Source organism: Dasypus novemcinctus, chromosome 9, assembly GCF_030445035.2.
Source record: "Dasypus novemcinctus isolate mDasNov1 chromosome 9, mDasNov1.1.hap2, whole genome shotgun sequence".
In the NCBI taxonomy this organism is placed as follows: Eukaryota; Metazoa; Chordata; class Mammalia; order Cingulata; family Dasypodidae; genus Dasypus; species Dasypus novemcinctus.
In genome coordinates this window covers 91,116,404-91,137,473 of record NC_080681.1, presented here as the reverse complement: position 1 = coordinate 91,137,473, position 21,070 = coordinate 91,116,404, and the positions used below count along the sequence as shown (strand labels likewise).

Here is a 21,070-nt window from a genome sequence, read left to right as displayed (position 1 = left end):
TGGCATGGGGGCGGGGAGGGGAGGGAAATAAATGAAGAAATAAATCTTAAAAAAAAAAAAAAAGACACTAAGGGGTTCACCAAATACACACAGCCCCAGAGACAGTTTGGAAAGTTTTCTCCCTTGTTGGAGTCAGGTTCTAAGATATGGTCCATTTTACTTCTAGTTCCTCATATGAATCGTTACTCTGTTGGTGGTGAAATATCTAGCCTTAGAAGCCCCAAGGGTGCTGACTTAACCAAGCCTTGAAATGGCTCAGGTGTGTTCCTTAGCCCAGCCCTGGGTTCTAGAAAAGTTGCAGTTTGTAGTATACTCATATTGATTTTTTTTTTTTTTACACTTTTAAAAATTAAAGTTAATAGATCACAAAGAAAGTTATATTAAAAAACATAAGAGATTCCCATATAACCCACTCCCTACCCTCCCACTTCCACCATATTGTTTTTATCTGCTCAGTATTGTCTTCTTAAGGGATTGTCCCATTTCCACCTCCTGATTGCTACTGAGGCTGTCAATCATAAGAACCACCTTCTAAGGCTAGGGATAGATCTCTCATCAAGCTCATGGATGGGCAGGATGGAGGTATATATAAAGACAGTGGGAGAAAGGAACCTTTTCTTTCCCCCTGGACCTATGAGTATATAATTTTGTAATTGCTTCTGACTGTGTCCCTTGCCAGAGGAAAAGAAGAAAGAATGAAACTAAGTCAAGAAATCAGAACCAAGAGATGGAAAGAAAGAGAACCTTAAGGACATCTTTTCAGTTCCTGACCCCAGTAACCCTGGATTAAGCCAATATCATCCTGGGCTTCACAGACATGTGAGTTAAAACTTGTCCTTTGTCCTTCAGCTGGTTTGCGTTCAATTTCTGTAACTTGTAACAGAAAAAGACCTGACTAATATGAGTTAATGGAGGACTGAATAAAACAGGACAGGGTTTTAACAATAGACCAAATTCCAATAGGACATTGTGAGTTTCCTTTCTCTATCGCCTTCTCCCAGACATAAGTCACAATGCTCAACTTTTCATGCCAGTACTTTATTATGCTATTCTCTAGAGTCCTCCAGGGTCTCACAGGTGGATGTGTTCTACAAGGAGAGGCTGTATGATTTACTTATTATTCCTTTTGCCCTGTTGGGCCCAAATACTTAGAAATGACTCTTGGTCTCTAAGAATTTGGAGTTAAAAATGAGCCACACACACACACACAAAGTCATACAAGATATAGTCCTAGCAGTTGGGGATTCTTCCCCTATTTGGGGAGATAATATAGCCTTACAATTAATTAAATAATAGTGTAATGAGGTTCACAGTCCAAATATTTGGTACTCTAGAGTGGAAGGATTGTGGTTCAATAGAGAAAGGTCCCTGCGGAATTGGTTGGGGCTGTTATGGAGGACTTGAAGAGGAAGAATTACTTTAGTTGGACCTGGAAGAACAGGTCCAGGAGGAGAAGAGTGGGAAGAGGCATGAAATGAGCTTGATGTCCTCCTAGGATGTGGCATGGATTGGACAGATGTAGGCAGAGAGTTCTGATTGGTGAGTGGTACGTGAAAGTAGAGAGGAAAAGTCTGTGGGCCAGGAGGAATCTCTAGAAAGCCAAGATCCCACCACTGCAGGCTGAAAAAGAGCATAAAGGGAAACGGACTTTGGCCCAGTGGTTAGGGTGTCCGTCTACCACATGGAAGGCCCGCGGTTCAAGCCCCGGGCCTCCTTGACCCGCGTGGAGCTGGCCCATGCGCAGTGCTGATGCGCGCAAGGAGTGCCGTGCCGTGCCACACAGGAGTGTCCCCCGCATAGGGGAGCCCCACGCGCAAGGAGTGCACCCATAAGGAGAGCCGCCCAGCGCGAAGGAGGGAGCAGCCTGCCGAGGAATGGCGCCGCCCACACTTCCTGTGCCGCTGACGAAAACAGAAGTGGACAAAGAAACAAGACGCAGCAAAAAGACACAGAGAACAGACAACCAAGGGAGGGGAGGGGAATTAAATAAATAAAAATAAATCTTTAAAAAAAAAAAAAAAGAGCATAAAAGTAGTCTTATCCTCCCATCCACACAGATTCCAATTTGGGCCAATATGTGGAGCCTTTGGCTGAGGTATGTAATAATAGGGTTTGTGTGCCCCCTGGGCTCTGCTGTCAATGTGTGGCTTGTTACCTTGGTTTTTGGGTTTTGTATGTTCCTGTAGGAACCTCTAGCCGTAGATGGCAGAAATTGGGGTGTTGTTGAAACTTTTCTTATTATTATGCAGCAGGAGACAATTTCCTCCAGCTAAGAGCTGATTCTAGCATTCTCCATCATTGTCCCTTATCCCTCCATATACCTTGACCCTCCTGCCTCCTTCCAGCAGAGGACTGTGAGGCAAGAGACATAGGAAAGGAGGTTATGTTTCTTGTACACTTGCCAGATGATTTCCTTGTCTGGCATTTTATGGGTTACTGCTCGTGAGCCAGGAAGTTGATGATGACCTCTCTCCTAGGTCTCTGCCTCCTCTTTCATTTCCTTGCCAGGATTCCTCAGGGATTTCTCTCAGGGTAAGAAAAAATCCTCCTGTATGTTGGCAAAGGTCTTCTCTAAAGGCTCCTGTTCTACTATGGCCCCCTTATCCAAAGCAGCCTGGATGTTCCTGGTGGCCTGGAGGCCAGACTTGATGGCAGTGTCCATCCAGGCATTGGGCAGGGAGGTACGCTCACCAGCAAAGTGGATGCAGCCCTCTGGCTGAAAGAGCTGCTTTGAATAGTCTGCAAATTGGTATGGTGTGAATTCAGCAAAAACATCCATGGTGAAGGGATCCAGAGACCAGTGCTTGACCACAGAGGAGGAACATATGCTCTGTAGCTCCTCCTTGGGTATCTGGTGTACTGTCCCCAGGTCATCCAAAATGATGTCCACCACCTGGTCATGCTTCATGGACGGAAAGAAGATGGAATCATCATCCACTGTGTAAGAGGCCAGCAGACATACTTGCCATTTGGGAGCCTGTGACTGGGGTAGTAGATGTAGCATGAGGGGCAGTCAGTGATGGAGACTCTTCCCTGGATGCTGTCCTGCTTCCAGAAGGGCTCATCACAGGCCAGAACCACCTTGGTAGCACTGGTGTAACGCACAGAGCAGAGAGTGTCCATCTTGTCTGGAGAGAGGAGTGGCTTAAAAGTGATGAGGCGAATGGCCTTAGCTGAGACTGAGGTGATGATGTAGTCAGCAGTGATGGTGCGTAGCTCTGAGCTGTGTCTATGCACCCGGTAGGAAACCTGGACCTCAGACCTGTCCCTCACTACCATCACTTTGGACAGCAAAAGGATGGTGCCAGAGTTCAAACTGGTACTGAGGGCATTTAGGAGCTGGTCAAAGCCACCTGTGATCTCAGAAAAGCTACAGGAAGTGAAAAGAGGGAGAGGGTGAGTGTGGGAGGCAAGCTAGGTTAACATGCAGAGTTGGCAGCAGTATGCCTGGTCTAAGAAGGGAGGACACTCACTTCTTGCACCCTATGCTGGTACTTCATATACATTGCTTTAATTAATCCCTGTGAGATAGCAATTAGTGTCCAGTTTTAAAGCATGGAAAGTGACCTGCAGAGAGGAGAAGTGACTTGCCCAAGATCACTTAGGCAGTCTAGCTCCATAGCCCATGTCTTTGGCCACCAGGCAATTCTGCTTCCCAGGAGTTGGACAAACCTGGATTTGGATTCTGACTCCATCCTTTGCCAAAGGTGTGTGAAATTAGGTAAGTTACAAAACTCCTCTGAATCTCAGTATCCTCATCTGTGAAATGTCTCTGGATAACATTATCTACCTTACTGGTGGCCATAAAGATTAAATGTGATAACTCTTGGAAATGTGCCTGGTATATATTAAATACTCAGTAAATTATATTTTCCTTTCTCTGCTCTGAGTGTTGGAGGAGGGTCCTTGGTGCAGACTCTAGTCCTGGCCCCAGGTCAACCTTACTCATCACTTTTGGAGATGATATCAGTCCTCAAGGACTCCAGAAGGGACTTAGAGTATCCAGAATTCTCATTCATCACATCTCCAATCATCTCTACTGCTTCTCAACTCAGCATTCCTTCCTTCAGCAGGTAAGCCTATGGGGAGGGGTCATCATAAATGAAAGTGTCAAGTGGAGGGCCCAGTATGTAGTAAGGGACTTCAGCAGGGTCCTGAGCCCAGGAAAGAGGCTGGACTGCACTTTAGGGAGGTAAAAGCCTTGGCAGTGGGTACAGAGAGTTCTGATAGACAGGGGAAAATCCCAGGAGGCTAGATTAAGCATAGACGCCCTCCACTCCTATCCAGGAATGTTTTTGCCTCACTCACCTTGGTGGAGTAAGAGATGTAAAAGGACATTAGTTGACTGCAGTTGAACTTTCTCAGACATTGTTTAAGCTGCATAAGAGGAGGAAGGGGAAGAAGGCTTAGATTAGAGGTCATGAGCCAGAGGTAGGTCTTCTGGTTTCTCTGACCCTTTGAAGAAAGTGGGGGAAAGGAGATGCAGGGTAGAAGGACCAGGGCATGGGTAGTTCCAGGAATTTCTAAATGCTCTGCTCCCCCCAAATATCTCCTCCCTCATTTAAAGACTTTTTGGAACCTGAAATTTAAGGTGAAGGCATCACTGTGACTCAGGATCAGATTATTGAGTGATTCCCTGTCCTTCACTGCCACTGATCAAGCAATGGGATACTGGACCCAGGGGCAGAAGTGTGAAGGCTATGCATTAGAGTGTGGTGGAAACATTTTTAGGAGGTATTTGAAAGAAGGTGGATCAATCCCAAGATCACTGGATGGGAATCAGGGGATTTGGGTCCATTCCTAACTTCCTAGGTGACTTTATTTTTTTTTTTTTTTTTAATTTTTTTATTTTTTATTGACTTTGTAATAATATTACATTAAAAATATATATGTGAGGTCCCATTCAACCCCACCCCCCCACCCCTCCTCTCCCCCCCCCCAACAACACTCGTTCCCATCATCATGACACATCCATTGGATTTGGTAAGTACATCTTTGGGCACCTCTGCACCTCATATACATTGGTTCACATCATGACCCATACTCTCCTCTATTCCATCATGTAGGCCCTGTGAGGATTTACAATGTCCGGTGATTACCTCTGAAGCACCATCCAGGGCAGCTCCATGTCCCGAAGACGCCTCCACCTCTCATCTCTTCCTGCCTTTCCCCATACCCTTTGTCCATTATGTCCACTTTTCCCAATCCAATGCCACCTCTTCTATGTGGACACTGGATTGGTTGTGTCCATTGCACCTTTATGTCAAGAGGAGGCTCAGATTCCACCTGGATGCTGGATGCAATCCTCCCATTTTCAGTTGTAATCACTCTAGGCTCCATGGTGTGGTGGTTGTCCTTCTTCACCTCCATCTTAGCTGAGTGTGGTAAGTCCAATAAATCAGATTGTAGGTGCTGGAGTCTGTTGAGGCTCAGGATCTGGCTATCACATTGTCAGTCCAGAGATTCAAATCCCCTAAATATATCTTAAACCCCAACATTAACTGCACCTCCAGCACATTAGCATGAAAGTCTTATGAAGGGAGATCCCATCTGAGTCCAGATTCATCACACATAAACACCATTTCCAAAGAGGGGCCATCTGCCCTGGTAGTTAACCCCATCGGCCATGACCATAACTCCCATGGGTCTCTTTAGCCCTCAAAGGAACCAATATCTGGGGGTTGTATGTATCTGCTTTATCTGTCTCTCTGACTCTGCTCAGTTGTGCATGAGGGCAAACCTTCTGCCAGCCTCCAGACTCTTTTTTAGAAACTCGTAGCCATATAAACTCATTTCTCCTTTCCATTTCCCCCTTACTTTAGGTCAAACAGCATTTTAAAGTCATGGTATTTTATGTAGACATGGATATTCTGCTGATCCGCATTGAACCTTCCGTATAAGGTCATTTTCCAGTTGCATCATCAGTTGGTAGTTGATAGTGGTCCCTCGTTGCCAGGGAGGCTCATCCCCGGGTGTCATGTCCCACGCTGGGGGGAAGGCATTGCATTTACATGCTGAGTTTGGCTTCAAGACTGGCCACATTTGAGTAACATGAAGGCTGACAGGAGGAAATTCCCAGGCACAAAGTTGCTCTAGGCCTTGTTATTATTTTGGGTTTATCAGCTCACAAGCATAGTCATTAGTATCAGGGGCTCACTGTTGAACCCTCACTCCCTCCCGGTCCCCACCACTGTACCTGGGAGACTGTCGCTGCTCCCCTAGGGACCACGACAGAGCACCACTGGCCAGGAACCCAGTACCCCCCCTACTGTGGTTTTTAATTGTTGCCACTATGAGTATATCCAAACATTACCATGCACCCTGGACATATGTTCTGTACAGCTCCCTGTCAGTCATATATCACCTGTCATTGGTATCCCATACCAGTATCCCTCCATTGCCATTGTTGAAACACTCTGTGATCCAGAACTCCCCGAAATTTGAAGCCCAATATAATGTCATGGTCCCTTACTAGGGAATGGCATATAGCGATGAGTTTAAAGGATAGATAAAGAACTTGGATAAAGTTAGATAAAGAACTTAGATAAAGAATGTTGACTTGAAAAAATTCCACATTCTATTTTTTTCTTTTTTCCCCCCCCCCCCCCCCCTAATTATTCAGCTTTTCTTCACAGGAGTCCTAGACCACAGCAATGTATATATATAATATACAGCACTCCCACACATCCACCAGAAAACCTTTTCCCTTCCACAGTGATACTCTTACGCCCTATACATATCATATTTACTTAAAGTGATGTACAGAGTCTGAGACATTAGCTTTCTAACAAGGTGACATCTGTGTTTACATTATGGTGCATACTTTAGGATACACAGTTCTTTACATTTTTAGTTATCCTATGTTTTACATTATGGTTTACATTATCAGTCTGTCATCTCCTATATGTTATGGTGTAATATTACATGTTTTATATCCATCCTTGTGTACTCTCAAGAAACTCCTCTCTTACCCCCCATTTACTTTGGTTCCACACATTTAACGTCCATTTTCCCTTCCACCTTGGTGCCCTCAGTGATAGCCAACCTCCGTTTCCTGAGGAGCCACTTCCAGAGATAGATGGAATAGTGTTCAGGGCCTAACTTGCTCAACTGCCCCAATGCCCTGGGAGCCACCCTTTCTCTCGAGGGATACAGTTCCCTCTATTGGATGGCATTAGTCCTCCCCAGGATGTGGGTCCACCCCCACTCTCACTACTTGGGTTTCTACCCCATGGTGTCACCCACTCTGGCAGAATGAGCATTTAGACATTCCCCAGGAGCCCGTCCTGCATCAGACCCTCCCCTCCGAGCATTCTAAACAGGTAACCCTCTTTATTATATTTTGATATGATTTTCTCGGCATTTTACTCTCCACTAACACCTGACCCTCTCCTGGTTCGTATGCTACCCCTCCCTCCCCCCACTTTTGGGCAACGTTACCCACCCGTCCCTCCCCAGCCACCCTCAAACCCGCAAAGCCCCAAGCAAAGGCAACCCCTTGCCCCCCTTTTATCTCTTCTTTGTGTTCATACTTACCACCATCTCGTCTTAAATTCCACCCCTGCAGACATCGGCTCATATCCTTCCTCCACCCTCCGATTTCCTGCAAGCCTATCGTTCAGTCTCTTGCTATCTAGGGCAGCTTGTTTATTTCATATCATTGAGGTCATGTAGTATTTGTCCTTCAATGTCTGGGTTGCTTCACTCAACATAAGGTTCTCAAGATTCATCCATGTTATCACATGTGTTTGTAGTGTGTTTGTTCTTACAGCCGAGTAGTATTCCATTGTGTGTATATACCACATTTTATTGATCCACTCGTCTGTTGATGGGCATTTGGGTTGATTCCAACTTTTGGCAATAGTGAACAATGCTGCTATGAACATTGGTGTACATATATTGGTTTGTGTTCTTGTTTTCAGTTCTGCTGGGTATATTCCCAGCAGTGGTATTGCTGGGTCATATGGCAAATCTATGGCTAGTTTTTTGAGAAACCGCCATACTGTTCTCCAGAATGGTTGGATCCTTCTGCATTCCCACCAGCAGTGGATGAGTGTTCCCCTTCCTTCACATCCTCTCCAGCACTTGTATTCTTCTGTTTTTTTCATAGCTGCCAATCTTATGGGTGTAAGATGGTATCTCATTGTGGTTTTGATTTGCATTTCCCTGATAGCTAGAGATTTGGAACATTTTTTCATGTGCTTTCTTGCCATTTGTATTTCTTCTTCGGAGAAGTGTCTGTTTAAGTCTTTTTCCCATTTTTTAAATGGATTGTTTATCTTTTTATTTTCAAGATGTAGGAGTTCTTTATATATGCAAGTTATAAGTTTCTTATCAGATATATGATTGCCAAATATTTTCTCCCACTGTGTGGGCTCCCTTTTTACTTTCTTGACAAACTCCTTTGAGGTGCAGAAGGCTTTAATTTTGAGGAAGTCCCATTTATCTATTAGTTCTTTTGCTGCTCGTGCTTTTGGTGAGATATTCATAAATCCATTACCTATTACAAGGTTCCTAGGTGACTTTAGACCAGACCCTGTTCTTTGCCCACCCTGGGAAGTGTGAGACTGGAGGCACCTTGGTGATGAACTGGTGGAAGAGGTTCACAGCACTCTTGCCCTTCTCTGTGAGGTTCACAGAGTAGTCCAGGAGCCCTGGGTTGGCTTTGACTTCCCAGGTATGATAGCGTTTTTCATTGATGAGATATCAGGTATTACCATTGTATTGGATGAACTTGCTCAGCTTCAGGCCAAACTTCATGACATAGGAATGGACCAACATGGACATAACATGGCCCAGCATTCCAGCTACAACTCATTTCTGTTGGCCTCACAATAGAAACCATTAATGTGCCCAGGGAACTCAGACTAAGTGCTTCCTCAGCTCTAGTCTTATTTATTTCCTCAATTTTTGTCTTGTCCTCTTGCTGGCAGTGTTAGTTCTTTTCCTTCTTTTATTATTTATTTATTTTAAAGATTTATTTATTTATTTATTTATTTTCTCCCCTCCCCCCACCCCATCCCAGTTGTCTGTTCTCTGTGTCTATTTGCTGAGCCATCTTCTTTGTCCGCTTCTGTTGTTGTCAGCAGCATGGGAATCTGTGTTTCTTTTTGTTGCAGCATCCTGCTGTGTCAGCTCTCCCGTGTGGGTGGTGCCATTCTTAGGCAGGCTGCACTTTCCTTTGCACTGGGTGGCTTTCCTTATGCGGTGCATTCCTTTTGCGTGGGGCTCCCCTATGCAGGGGACACCCCTGCATGGCACAGCACTCCTTGCATGCATCAGCACTGCACGTTGGCCAGCTCCACACAGGTCAAGGAGGCCCGGGGTTTGAACCACAGACCTCCCATGTGGTAGACGGACGCCCTAACCACTGGGCCAAGTCCGCTTCCCTCCTTCTTTTTTGATAGAGGGTGGAGAGTTCACCCACACTTAATGATGGCCCTTTATTAAATCCCACTTTATAGGACTCAGATGTAGAGATGGAGGCCTTTTGTGTCAGACAGTAAGTATTTGAAATTCCATTTCTCTTTCTAAATAAGTTTAAGGCAATATCTAAAGATCTAGTTTGGGCTGGTTGAGTTTTTTTTTTTTTTTGGTGGTGTTCAGAGACAAATCTTTGGTTCAGTTTACATTTAAGGCAAAAATGATGCCAAATTTGTGGAAACCGGTGGTTTGCCATGCTGGAATCTCTTTTGTTTTGGAAGCCTTAGAATCACAGGCAGGGGTCGGGGAGGAGGCAATTCTCTTCCATGAGTAAGTTACAGCTTAGAAGTTAAGCATGCTCTTTTGTGTCAGTTACCTCTTTGATTTTGGGCAATAACTTTGCTACTTTCTCATAGCAGAGACTTCGGTGAGTCACATAATATTTCTGACCCCGTGTATTCATTTGTAAATGCAAACAATAAAAGCATTCAATTAGTGTCATGAGGATCAAATGAAATAATGCATGTATAGTGCTTAGTACATAGCCTGACAGATAGTAAGTGCTCCACAAGTGGTAGTTATTATTATTTTATACCTTAATGTGGTATGATTAACATATAAAAAGCTGCCCATATTTAAATGAGTTAGTGATAAATATTATAATTTTTAGTTTGTCTCTATGTGATCCTGAGCTCTGAGCCTCAGTCTTTTCCTTTGCTAAGTAGAGAGATGAGTCTTAGTCTTGACTTTCACAAGACAGTGACTCTGCAGGGGCTATGATGTGATGGCAGCAGGTCTTTCCCCTTCCTCATCCCTCCTACTTGCCCTTTGATCTATCCCTTTTCCCAGGACTTACCTGTGGGATTTGGGGATTCGCATAGGCCCCAGTTCATAGTACCAACCCTCCTCTTCATTCCTGAATGTGGCCACACGACCTCCGATGCTGTCACTGGCTTCCGGGATAGTTACCTAGAGTCCAGAGAAGCTGCTGTTGTCCCCAGAGACATGCTCTACTTTCTTCACAGTTTCTAGTCCCACCCCCACCCACCACATGCTCTAGCCTGGAATTCCAGCATTAGGTCCCTACATGTGCAGAATAACCCAACTTAGGGTTATTTCTCCAGAAAGGCCCTGCAGTAATGTAAACGAATAAAAACATCATCTCCATGGTGGGCAGGCAAACAGAGCTATCCTAGTGGGTGTGAAGGGGTATCTCATTGTGGTTTTGCTTTGCATTTCTCTCATGGCTGATGATGTTGAACACATTTTATGTGCTTATTAACTATTTGTTTGTCTTTGGAGTAATGTTTATTCATATCCTATGAATAGCATGTCTCCACTTTTGTGTCCAAGAACACAAGTGACACTTAAGGTCAAGTCTCATGGGTGAACCCAGATTTTTGACAAACAGTAATTAAGGGATGACAGACCCAGTGAGCTATGGACAATTGTCCAAAATTTGGCTGAAACCCTAACCTTTTCTTTTTCCACCCAAGGAAGCATAATGGAAGGCAAATGATTGAGGCCCCTCCAAGTCCTCCTCACCTGGTGGCCTGCATCCTGTAGAGTCTTGGCTGCTGTTAGGCCTGACATTCCTGCTCCCACTATCACTACACACTTGGGAAGGGGGGTGGTGTGGAGCCCTCCTGGGCTATAGCAAGGATAGACTCATAATAGGGATCCTGGAAGCACTTGGCCAGGTCCTCACAGTACCCAAGGCAGCTTGGAGTGGCCAGCAGGAGCCCCAAGATTAGGACTCCTGGGGACAGAGAAAGGAATGGGGGCTGCCTTTCTAGGGCCCAGGCTCTCAGCTCCATCCTACCCGGGGTCCTGTTGGCTGTATGAATGAATGGGAGACAGTAAAGTCAGGACAGTGTCTTCTGGTGAATGTGTGGTTGTAAATATGTGCATGTACTTCTGACTGTGGCTCTGCAGGGAAATGGTTGATTGTATGATGTTGGGTATGAATATGTGTGTGAACTGTCTTTTGTGATTGTATCTGTGGGACCCCAAGTTTATTTGTGTGCATGTGATTTTAAGCTCATGAGTGCATGTAGGTATGTAATTTGACTGTAAAAATGCATGCTTCTGATTCTGAGTATGTGTGTGCAAGTGTCTTTGAATGTAAGGGACTTGAATTTTGTGTATACATTTGCATGTTCTGTGAGACTGTAATGTAAGTTTCTGTCATGTGAGTTTGTGATTGTTGGTCTGTATAATTATGCATTGTCTGTGATTGTAGGAAGGGGCATATTTATAGGACACTGTGGGCCCCTCAGCAAATATGTCTGAATCTATATGGGAAGGCAAGATGAGTTGTAGAACTGGGTGTGTGTTGGTTTGGGATTGGAAGAGTGAGGGTAATGGAATGTGTGTTTTTGCATAAATTTGAGAGAGAATGTGAGTGCTTGTGTTCTTGTGTTTATGATACTGCATGTGTATTTTGAGTGTGAGGCTAAGTGAAATTTGAAGGTGTCTAGTTCTTTGGGAATTGATGTATTTGTGAGAGGAAGTGTGTATGTGACAAAGTGTATGTGTGTGAAAATGGGAGTGTGTGAAGGCACGGTTCGCTGGGAGTGGGGGACTGTGACCAGTTCCTTGGTGAGATTGCTAGTGACCTTTGGGACTCTGGCAGTCTTACTGTTATTCTCTGGTCTCACAGTATTTTTTTCAAAACTCTCCAGGTGATTCTAATGTGCAACCAGATTGGAAATCATTGCTCAGATAGTTAATATATAACACAACAAACACTGAGTGACTTGATTTTCTTCCCTTTAATTAATTGGACTGATGTAGAGAAATTCACCTTGGAGTTTGAAACAGAGGCTCTGTGAGCTCCTCAATGTCACCTGATCTAAAGCGGAATAGCCAGAAACTATGAAACTTTGTACTCCCTTCCTTGGTAGGCAAGAACCTCCTTGGTCCAGTTTTTGTACAGGTGAGACAACTGAGACTCACAGAAGGAAAGGGATATTCAGGGGCCAGTTACAGAGGGGTAGCAGGGGATTCAGCTGGTTCCCAGTGCAGGCCCTTCCCAATGCCATGAGAGACTTCTGCAGGGGAGACACCTCAGAAAAGAAAAGAGAGGGTAACTATGCCCCATGGGGAACACCCTCAAGCTTCATCCCCTTACCTTATTCCCCAGACCTACCTCAAACTTCCTGATCCATTCTCCACTCCTCACAAATTTTCCCATTTCCTTGACCTATCACTTCTTGATTCTGTCTCCATCCTCTTTCCCCTTTTATGTATCCAACCATCAGGCTCATTTTCCAGACCCATCTCCATTTCTTAACTCACTTTCAATACCTCAACCCATCCCTACCCACTGAAGTAGCTCCTATCTCCAGTATCAGTCCCTATCCTCCTTCCTTTTGAATTATCCTATTTCCAGACTCATCTTCAGACCAGTTGCAAACCCCTTGACCCCATGCCTGATCTAGTTTCTCTCCCTGTATCAATGTCCCACACCTCCTTCTTCAGGCTCCTCTCTTTCAGACCAGGTGGAGGGATTCCATGTACTTACACTTCATCTTGGTCATGTCTCAGCAGCTCATGCTGAACCCTGGCCAGCTCTACTTCTCTTTATGAGGAACCACCTCCACCCCATAAGTAATTGGTGCTCATCCAGGCAGTCTGCCCAAGGCCCTATTGGCTGGCCCAGGCAGAGAACCCTACCCTCAAAGTCCAGGCTTGCATATGGATGTCCAAGGTAATTCAGTCTCATTCTCAGCTTCATCTTTTGCTTCCTCATCTTCCTACTGACCTTTCTCCCTTTCTAGGGAAATCCACTTCTTCTAGTTCACTCCCCAGCACCTGGGTGCCAGTGGGAAGGAGAGGTAGTGGGATCCATGTGTGGGCCATCTCCCTTTCAAACCTACTGTGATGACCTCCCAGGAAGGGATGATGGCTAGGACTGCAATTTCAACTGGTTTAGAAGTTCAGTGTCTGGGCTCCCAGTATAGTCCCTAGCACCTGAATGTTCCCATTAGAGAATGTTCTTGTCCCACTGTGGACTCTTCTACTCCTCTGAATCTGTCCAAGCTGGGAATTCTGGGCCAGGACCTCACCCTCTCTCACTGCCCTTCTCAGAGGGCTCCTGGCGGGCAGGGCAGAGGTCTCTGGCCTGGCCATTTGCAGTGGAGAGTGAATTTTCCCCTCCCTGGGCTCCCTGAGGACTTCCTTGGGCACAAGTAGACTTCTCTGGCACTGGAATTCCTTCCCCTGGGGAGTGGTGCCAACTGGCAATGATATAAAGGTTAGCTCTTTGTTCTTTGTATTCAGTGGGAGTGGGGACAAGCAGGCAGGTAAGAGGGGTGAGCAGAAAGCACCAAGCCAGCAGCATGAGGCTGGGAGGGGGACAGGAGTGAGAGAAGGCAGTGGCACTCTGTAGCTGGGGCACAGGACCCAACTCCTGGAGTACCAAGGGTACACACAGGGAAAGGGTACTAGCATAGGAATCTGACAGAACTAGATTTGAATCCTGTGCTGTCATGTCCTAGCCATGCATTTTAGGGCATAGAGCCTGGCATAGTACCTTGTACTTGCTAGTACCTAAGTGGGTTTCCTTCTTTCCTTTTGGAGGTAGGGTTGGATTGAGACCAGACCACTCACTAATGTGGTATCTGTAAAACAGAGGTAATTCCTCTAACACAGGATTGTTAGCAGAACAAAATGAATGAACACATGGAGAGTTACTATGCAAACTGCTGGGCTTTAGAAACAAGTTGGGAACTATTTTTCTTCTGTTAACTGATTCTCTTGTTATTTTTTTAGTAGTTTATTAAGATATAACTCACATGCCCTACACACCCATTTGCAGTGTATAATTTAATGATTTTTAGTATATTCACAGAGTATATTGTGCCAACCATTACCACAATCAATTTTAGAACATATCATCATCTTAAAAGTAAACCCTATGCCCTTTAGCAGCCAAACCCCAAGTCTCCTTTCACACTGCTGACTCCAAACCACTATTGACTTCTGTCTCTGAAGATTTGTCTTCTCTGGACAGTTCATATAAATGAATATCTAAAATATGTGATCTTTCGTGACTGGATCCTTTCACTTAGTATAGAGGTTCATCCATGTTGTAGCATGTATCAGTACATCATTCCTTTTTATGGCTGAATAATCCACTGAATGGATTTACCACCTTTTATTTATCCTTTCAAAAGTTGATAGACATTTGGATTTTCTCCACATTTTAGCTGTTGTGAATAATGCTGATATGAATGTACAAGTATAAGATATTTTTGTGAACATGTTTTTATTTCTTTTTGGTATAAACCTAGGAGTGGAATAGCTGGGCCGTGTGGCAATTTTATGTTTAATTTTTTGAAGAACTGCCAGACTTATTTTCAAAAACGCTGCATGATTTTGTATTCCTACCAGCACTTGGTGTGAGGGTTCCAATTTCTCCATCACCAACACTTGTTATTACCAGCCTTTTTTTATTATATTTATCCTAGTGGGTTTGAAGTGGAATCTCATTGTGGTTTTGATTTGCATTTCTCTCATAGCTGATGTTGCACATCTTTTCATGTACTTATTGACCATTCATATAATTTCTTTGGAGAAATGTCTTTATATCTTTTGTCCATTTTTCATTGAGTCATTTGTCTCTTTATTATCAAGTTATAAGAGTTCTTTATGTATTTTAGGTATAAATCTCTTCTCAGTGATATGATTTGCAAATATTTTCTCCTGTTCTTCTAGTTGTCGTTTACTTTTTTTGGAGGTGCCCTTTGCAGCATAAAAGTTTTAACTTACATGAAATCCAACTTATCTATTTTTTTATTCTGTTGCTTCTGCTTTTAGTGTTAAATATAATCCAGAGTCACAAAGATTTACTCTCTATGTTTTCTAATAAGAGTTTTATAGTTGTAGTTTTTACATTTAGATCTTTGAACCATTTTGAGTTAATTTTCTTATATGATATGGGGAGGGATTTAAATTCATTTTTTTTTAAAAGATTTATTTTTATTTATTTAATTCCCCCCCTCCCCCAGTTGTCTGTTCTCTGTGTCTATTTGCTGCGTCTTGTTTCTTTATCCGCTTCTGTTGTTGTTAGCAGCTCGGAAAGTGTGGGCGGCGCCATTCTTGGACAGGCTGCACTTTCTTTGGCGCTGGGCAGCTCTCCTTACAGGTGCACTCCTTGCACGTGGGGCTCCCCTACACGGGGGACACCCCTGTGTGGCGCGGCACTCCTTGCGCGCATCAGCACTGCGCATGGGCCAGCTCCACACGGGTCAGGGAGGCCCGGGGTTTGAACCGCGGACCTCCCATGTGGTAGACGGACGCCCTAACCACTGGGCCAAGTCCGTTTCCCTAAATTCATTCTTTTGCCTATGGGTACCCATTTGTTCCAGCACCATTTGTTGAAAAGACTTTTCTTTCCCCATTGAATTGTCTTGGCGCCCTTGTCATAAATCAGCCAATTGCAAATGTGAGGGTTTATTTCTGGTCTTTAAATTCTATTCTGTTGATTTACATTTGTCCCTATGGCAGTACAACACTGACTTGATTACTATAGCATAGTAGTAAGTTTTGAGACCAGATGGTGTAAATCCTCCAACTTTCTTCTTTTTCAAGATTGTTTAGCTCTCCTGGGTCTCTTGCAACCCTATATGAATTTTAGGAATATCTTGTCAATTTCTGCAGAAATTTCAGCTCTGGTTAAGATAGGGATTGTGATGAATCTGTAGATCATTTTGGGGAGTATTGCTTTCTTATCCATGAACATGGGATGTCTTTCCATTTAGTTAGATCTTCTTCAATTTCTTTCAACAATGTTGTATAAATTTGGTTTTGGACTTTTCTTGTTAAATTTATTCTTAAGTATTTTATTCTTTTTTGATACTATTATAATTAAATTGCTTTTTAATTTCATTTGGATTGTTTATACTATTGGTTTTTGTGTATTATATCTTGCAACCTTTGTGAACTCACTTCTTAGTTCTAACGGTTATTTAGTGGACTCCTTGGGATTTTCTATATGCAAGATCATGTCATCTTCAAATAGAGAAAATTCTACCTCTTCATTGGCCATCTGAATGACTTTTATTTCCTTGCCTAATTACCATGGATAGAGCATCCACAGCAATGTTCAATAGTATTGGTTAGAATTGACATCCTGTGTCGTTTTTGATTTTAGGGGGAAAGCATAGCATTAAGTATGATGTTAGCTGTGGGTTTTTTGTCAATGCCCTTTATCAGATTAAAAACGTTCTCTTCTATTCATAGTTTGTTGAGTGTTTTAATCAAAAAGGGGAATGGGATTTTGTCAAATGCTTCTTCACATCTATTAAGATAATTATGTGATTTTGGCCCTTTATTCTATTGATATGTGTGTTACATTAATTGATTCTTGGTTTTAAACTTTGCATTCCTAGGAGGTCAAAGACCTTTACAGTGTTATTGTTATTAACAAAAGAGTCAAGGAGGTCCCAAAGCCTGGCAAGTTCTAGGCTTAGATTCCTGAATGGGGTCAGAGGCTGCCAGGGGTCTCTTGTACCTGTTTAATGTATTTTCTGGAGAACTCATTCAACAGTTGAATTACCTTTCTGCTGATAAAATTTCCTGGGCCTTAGCAGACCAGGAAAGACCTTGGGGAGTGAGCTGACCAGGGAGTCCAGGAGCCCTGCATGGTAGGCTAACTAATGTACTTCTAAAGATGTCCACATCAAAATGTGAATGCAAAAAGGAATTCACAGATGTGATTAAGTTTTTTGAGATGGAGAGATTTTGCTGGATTATCTAGATTGTTAGCATTATTCTTTTTATCAAATTAATTCTATTTTTCAAATTAATATATGCATGGTACAAATATTCAACAAAATAAGACCTTTTCCCTTATACCCTACCAGTTCCACTCTCCAGGGATAAACCATATCTATTTAATTTTTTTCCAGTGACTCCCAGTAACTGTAAATAAAATTTCTATATTTTTTGATTTATCAACTTTAGACAGTACCTGTTAATATCTCTTGATACTTTTCTTTTTTTCTTATATATGTATATAATTAATTTTATTTTTAGAGAATTTTGATTACAGAAAAGTTACTTGAAGGTATAGGGGATTCCATGTAACCCACTCTCTTCCCTTCCCACATTTTCTCCTATTAACAACAGTTTACATTAGTGTAATACATTTGTTACAAAAAAAATTGATGAACCAATATTGAAACATGGCTACTAGCCAAGGTCTATAGTTTATATTATGGTTTACCCTTTGCACTGTACAGTTTTATAGTTTTGACAAAATGTATAATGGTCTGTATCTGCCAAATATCATGTGGACAATCTAAGGTCCTAAAAAATATCCTGTATTCCACCTGTTCATCACAGCACCGCTACCCCCACCTCTGAAGCTCTGGAAACCACTGTCTTTATATCAACATTACAAGTTCTTCTGTTACTACAATAATAACATCTACTTTGATCTGTGCTTGCATTTCATGTTATGTTCGTTCATTCTTCAATTTTGAGGCTTTAAGGATATTAACACGTGCTCAGTTTCAGATTGGGAGGGATCTTAGATCTTATAGGGTAGATAAAAGGAACTGTTTTCCTTGAAGTTTTAGATACTCTTTGTTTTTTTGAATGGGGGTTGTCCATCATCATCATTTTGTTAGTTGTCCTGGGTAAGTTTGATGAACTGGAGAGTAGGTTTTGTCCACAACTTGGCTGATACAAAGCCAAGATTCAGGATAAGGCCCACTGAGGGGGTGCTGATTTCATGAGACTGAGTGTCTTGCATATAGTGTCTGGGCATTTCTAGAACCCCTGGGAGCACCCCTGTTTGAGGCTTTGTTTACTGTGGCCATTAGTGAGTTCTGCTTGAGACATGTATAAGCATAACCTCAGAATGACCTTGGCCATAAAAACTTTTATATTTAATGTTTCCCCTTTCTTGATGCTTTCCTATGTAAGATATATCTCCCAGTTTTCCTCAGTATTTTATGTTTTTGTTCTTCTATGGCTGCACTTCAATAATGTAGCCACTAGCCATAAGTGGCTCTTTAAATTTAAATTAAATTAAATTAAATTAAATTAAATTAAATTAAAATTTCAGTTCCTCAGTTGTACTAGCTACATTTCAAGGGCTCAGTAGACATATGCAGTTAATGCTATTTTCATTTTTTAAAATTAGAGAATGTGTGTGTTTACAGAACAATCATGCATAAAATACAGGATTCTTATATACTACCCCACTACCAACATCTTGCATTTGGTGTGGGACATTTCTTTCAGTTGATGATAACACTTTTTTGTAATTGTACTATTTTTTTCTTAACAGTAGTTACCTTTGTTACAATTGATGAAACTGGTGCTATTAATTATCATCCATAGTCTGCATTAGGTGTATTTTTCCCCATATACCACCCTATTTTTAACACCTTGTATTAGAGTTGTACATTTGTTGTAATTCATGAAAGAACATTCTTATATTTGTACTATTAACTATAGTCTGTTTTCTACAATAAGGCTTACTGTTTTATACAATCCTGTTTTATCTTTTAATTTTTCTTTTTAGGAGGTACCCAGGATTGAACCCAGGACCTCATATATGGGAAGCAGGCATTCAACCACTAAGGTAAATCCACTTTCCAATGAGAGTTGGCTTTTAGATTTGTTTGTTTTATTTTTAGGAGGTACCAGGGAATGAACCCAGGACCTTACACATAAGAAGCAGGCACTTAACCACTTGCACTACATCTGCTCCCCTATCTTTCAATTTTTATTCTAGTAACATATATGACATAAAGTTTCCCTTTTAACCACATTCACCTATATAACACAGTGCTGTTAATTACACATAATACTGTGCTACCATTACCACCATCCATTTCCAAACCTTTACAATCAAGTTAAATAGAAATTCTGTACAAATTAAACATCAACTCCTTATTCTCTAGCTCCAGTATAGTCCCTGGTAACCTACTGTAGCAGTTTGGTATTGTTTATGAGCTTAAAAAAGAGATATTGGATTATGTTTGTAAAATGGTCTGTTCATCTGGGCATATTAGAGTGTATTGGATTCAGAGGTTTCGCTTTTACTTAATCAAATAATGATTAAGGCTTTGATTGGACCACATCAATAGGACATTGAGTTTGGTGGGTGGGGACTCACAGAGAAAATAACAAGGCAGATGAGTTCATTGGAGTTTTGGAGCTGGAGCTCCAGGAAGTAAACACACAGGAGAAGAACACAGAGGAAGAGAGACAGCTCCGTTAGACAACAGGGCAGAAGCCTAGGGAAGGGAGGTGAGCTATCACCTGATAGTTTACAGCTGATTTTGTGGAGAGAGCAGAGCAGCTGAGCCTGGAGAGAACTGAGCCCTGGGCTTAACCCAGACTACAACTGATATTGGAAGAAGCTGGGACCACAGAGCATTAAGAGGAAGAAGAAGACTGAGCATTGGCAATCATCTTGCTCCAACATGTGGCAACAGACTTTGGTGAGGGAAGTAGCTTATGCTTTATGGCCTGGTAACTGTAAGCATCTACCCCAAATGGATATCCTTTATAAAACCCAACAGATTTCTGATACTTTGAATCAGCATCCCTTTCACTGACTGATACACCACTATTCTAGATTTTAACTCTATGAGTTTGCTTATTCTAATTATTTCATATTAGTGAGTTCATAACAATATTTGTCCTTTTGTGTCTGGCTTATTTCACTCAACATAATGTCATCAGGGTTCATCCATGTTGTCACATACATCAGTACTTCATTCTTTTTTATAGCTGTGTAATAGTCATATACATATACCACATTTTGTTTGTCCATTCATCAGGTGATGGATACTTGGGTTGCTTCTATCTTTCAGCAATTGTGAAAAACGCTATTATAAACATCAGTGTACAAATATACATTCAAGTCTCTGCTTTCAATTCTTCTGGGTATATTCCTAGTAGTGGGATTGCTCTGTTATTTGGTAATTCTATACTTAGCTTCCAGAGGAACTTCTTTTGGCTTCCAGAAAAAAAGTACAGTTTTACATTTCTACCAGCAATGAATGAATGAGTGTTCCTATTTCTCCATGTCCTCTCAAACACTTGTAATTTTCTGTTTTTTCTTTTTTTCAATAGTAGCCATTCTGGTGGGTGTGCAATATCTCAATTGTGGCTTTGATTTGTATTTTCAAAATAGTGATGCAGAGCATCTTTTCATGTGCATTTTAACCATTTGGATAAATACCTATTCAAGTATTTTGCCCATTTTTCAATGGGGTTGTTTGTGTTTTTATTGTTGAATTGTAGGATTTCTTTATATATTCTGGATATTAAGCCCTTGTCAAATATGTGGTCTCCAAATATTTTCTCCATTGGGTAGGTTGTCTTTTCACTTTCATGTTAAAGTCCTTTGTTGCAGAAATGTTTTTAATTTTGAGGAGGTCCCATCTATCTATTTATTCTTTAGTTGCTTGTGCTTTGTGGACCTTACACAAGGCCCTGAAGATGCTTCAGTAATTTCCCTCTAGGAGTTTTATAGTCCTGTTCTCATATTTAGGTCTTTAATCCATTTTGAGTTAATTTTTGTATATGGCATGAGATGGGTCTCTTTCGCTCTTTATTGGACATCCAATTCTCTCAGCACCATTTGTTGAAGAGACTACTCAGATCCAGGTGAGTG

General features: G+C 42.2%; 1 pseudogene; it reads right to left on the bottom strand.

Moving 5' to 3' along the window:
* Positions 1-2,527: 2,527 nt before the first annotated feature.
* On the bottom strand, positions 2,528-11,240 carry LOC101429580 (L-amino-acid oxidase-like; annotated as a pseudogene).
* Between the last annotated feature and the right edge of the window lie 9,830 nt (positions 11,241-21,070).